This window comes from Mus pahari, chromosome 19, assembly GCF_900095145.1.
Source record: "Mus pahari chromosome 19, PAHARI_EIJ_v1.1, whole genome shotgun sequence".
NCBI lineage: Eukaryota > Metazoa > Chordata > Mammalia > Rodentia > Muridae > Mus > Mus pahari.
The window spans coordinates 51,108,368-51,112,008 of NC_034608.1; the positions used below are offsets into that span (position 1 = coordinate 51,108,368).

A 3,641-nucleotide genomic window follows, 5' to 3' on the forward strand; every position below is an offset into this window, starting at 1 on the left:
GTGATTCATTTCCTGGTTGGCCTGTGCCATGGTCTACAGTCTCCTTTAAAACATGATAGCGCCTCCCCTCTCTTAACAAAAGGCGGTGGGGCCAGCATACAGGCCACTCTGCGGGTAGGTCACTGTTATCCAAAACATACAGGTGGAGGAAGCACAGCGGGAGCAAGTGACTCAGCACATGTACATGAAGTTGGGCTGGGCACTTGGTGTTGTGATCATAGAAAGAGAAAGGGTATTAATATATGTTCTATCTGGGTGTGGTAGGAGAGGGGAGTACCTCGGTGGACCCATGCCAAGGCATCCCTTCCCCCTGAGAGACTAGCCACACGGAAGGTATAGCGTGGAATAGAGTTTATTTAGGGCATGGGGAGCGGAGTTCAGAGAGTCGCAGAGGCAGAGAAAGGCAGAGAGAAGGAGAGAGCAGAGAAGTAGAGGCCGGCCATGACCACGTGGAGAGAGGGGGAAGGGAATGGGGAGGGGGGCAAGCTGGAAGCAAGAGGAAGAGAGACGGGGCTGGAGAGATGGCTCAGAGGTTAAGGGCACTGACTGCTCTTCAAGAGGTCCTGAGTTCGATTCCCAGCAACCACATGGTGGTTCACAACCATCTGTAATGGGATCTGATGCCCTCTTCTGGTGTGTCTGAGGACAGCTATCGTGTGCTTGTATAATAAATAAATAACAAATAAATCTTAAAAAAAAAAAAAGAGTGAGACAAGAGAAGAGGGGGAGGGTCCGAGCAACCCCATTTATAGTGGGCCGGGCCTACCTGACTGTTGCTAGCTAACTGCTAGGTAACTGGGGGGGAGGGGGACTGTGGAGGTGGAGTCCAGACAGAGTACCCACGGTTGGCCACTAGCACTGCCAATCCACCAACAAAAGAAAAACAAAACAAGCCAAGTTTGGCGACAGACGCTTTTAATCCCAGCACTCAGGAGGCAGAGCCAGGCAGATCTCTGGGAGTTCAAGTCCCACCGTGACTACATAGCAAGTTCAGAGCTACATAGTAAGACCTTGTCTAAAAACAGCAAATAAACCTCACATAGTGAGCTCGGGAGCTGAACCCCGGAACCCAGGCGACCTGTCCTGAGCTCTGAGCTGGCAGACCCCTCCCCCATCACCGTCTCTGAGGGGTTGACTTCTGAGTTCTTACGTTCATAAACCAAACACATCTCCACGGAGGATGAAGTACAACAGGTTGGGACCTTTATGTTAAAAAGCTATTTTGAGGCCAGGCGTGGTGGCGCATGGCCTTTAATCCCAGCACTTGGGAGGCAGAGGCAGGCAGATTTCTGAGTTTGGGGCCAGCCTGGTCTACAAAGTGAGTTCCAGGACAGTCAGGGCTATACAGAGAAACCCTGTCTCCAAAAAAAAAAAAAAAGCTAATTTGCGAGAAGCTATGTGTGTCTCTCTGTGTGTATGGGTGTGTATGTATGGGTGTGGGTGTTTCTATGTGCTGACTAAAGTCACAGACTCCGCATCGATCTGGTCTGCAGTCTCCATCAGCCGCGGGGCTTCCTCAGAAGTGGGTCCTAGACCCACACCTTTTCTTACCTGCTTTGCTGTGTCAATAACACCCGCAACCCCTCAACACACACAAACACCCCACACCCCACACTACAAAGCGGAAACTGGCCAAACCCTGGTACCTCATGGCACTGTGTCTTCTGGAGACGGGCAATGAGCAGCCCTGGCCGTTGGCAGTCGTCTTATGGGAATCCCTTCACAGTATTCTTTCAGGGTTCATCTCTCCTGACTCTTGAGTCTAACTTGAAATGCAGGGAAACAATCTCAAGCGAATGTTGGTTTATTCGTGGGGTTCGGTGTTGTTGTTGTGGGGAGGTGTTGACCTGGCCTTGAGAGCTCCCTATCCCTTGCTATTGTCAGGGAATTGGGGTGCCACCAGGAAAAAACACTCTTCCCCAGCTCCCCAGCTGGAGAAGCAGTTCTGGAGCCAAGGGGCCGCCTTCCCACTGACCTGGCTGTCAGTTCAGATACTATCTGTTGTGGTTAAGATGCTAGGCGCCCTTTCAACCTTACAACCAGCCTTCAAGGTAAATAGCATTATCCTTATTTTATCAAAGAGGAGATGGAGGTTTCCAGAAGATAAGTTGCCCCCTCCCCTCCCGAGAGCGATAAAGGCCAAGTTCTTAACATTCCTACTGCCTCTGTAGACCGACCAGCCAATCCTGATGAACTGGTTAGAGCCCCTGCCCCCGAGGGATTAGCTGACAAGGGCTTGCAGAAGTGCTTTGTAATCTTCAAGGCAGAACCATAAACACGATTAGTCCTGGAGACTCCAGAGAAAATCGGAATGGTAAGACCTCAGACCCTGGCTGCTCTTTATTTAGTAAAGGCCTGTGGGCACTCAGAGGTCTGTTGACTTCCTCATGGCTACCTGTGGGTTGTGGGTTGTGGAAACTACCTGCCTCACCCCTCAGTCTCGACCTGTACTGTGTTGGCACTATCTATATATATGCGTCCTGACTTCCTGAAAGTTTCACTTTTTAATCTTCTCTCTCTCAATTTTTTTTTTTTTTTTCTCTTAGCGCGGGTCGCTTGGGTGTAGTCGAAGCTGCTCTGGTCATGAGGGGCAGGCTTGGTGGCACCCGGGGTGCAGCGCTCACCAGTGATCGCGATGAGTTTACCCCTCAATCCCAAGCCTTTTCTCAATGGACTGACAGGAAAGCCAGGGATGATGAACTTAAGTGGGGCATGGAGTACAAGGGCTACCTGGTCTCCGTGGATGGCTACATGAACATGCAGCTTGCAAATACAGAAGAATACATAGATACATGGGGCATTGTCTGGACATCTGGGCGAAGTTCTAATAAGGTGTAATAATGTCCTCTACATCAGAGGCGTTGAAGAAGAAGAGGAAGATGGGGAAATGAGAGAATAGCATCTTGGAATTATATATATATATATATATATATATATATATATATATATTTCTATACAAAAAAGATTTGGGGTTTGTTTTTCAAAAAAAATTTTCTCTCTCATTTACTTTTAAAAAATTTTAACATTAATTTTAATTCAAACATTAAATCTTACCGTATGCCATTGAATGAAGAGGATTTCCCCTCCCCCCGCAAAGCTCTGTGTGTGCACTGTTAATGTTTGACCAAATTTAAACAACCCACTGCTCACTGCATGGTTTATAACGAAGAAACTCACTGACTACATAATGGCTTCACGCTCCCTGGCCTAAGATATAGAATGTGCTCAATATTAAAAAAAATAAAACCCATGCATCAAAAATCTAATAGCTAAATAGGGATATTAAAAAGCAAGAGGCGCTATTTGAACGGATGTCAAATTATCATGGTACTCACAGAAATACTTGGCAAATTTTGACGTAGGACAGAGCCCCGGGGTAAAAATAAAACATCCTGCAGACCAAACACAGATTAATGAAGTCGGGTTAGGGAGAGGCTACACCTGGTGACAGACACCTCTCACCTTCAATGATGTCCGGGGGGGGGGCGGGGGGGGCTCCTCCCTCCTCAGCTCAGGCAGGCTTGTCTAAGGGTCACCTGAAGCTCATGAACCCAGTGAACAGGTTAGGAACACCTCTGTTAAATTGCTGTTCTTATTCTTATTTTGTTTTCAGGTCTTTATTGATGTTTTGATCATTTCTG

At 47.8% G+C, this 3,641-nt stretch overlaps 1 pseudogene; it reads left to right on the plus strand.

Annotated features, from left to right (window-relative positions):
• The first annotated feature begins 2,635 nt into the window (after nt 1–2,635).
• LOC110337058 lies at nt 2,636–2,902 on the plus strand (annotated as a pseudogene).
• Nucleotides 2,903–3,641: the final 739 nt, after the last annotated feature.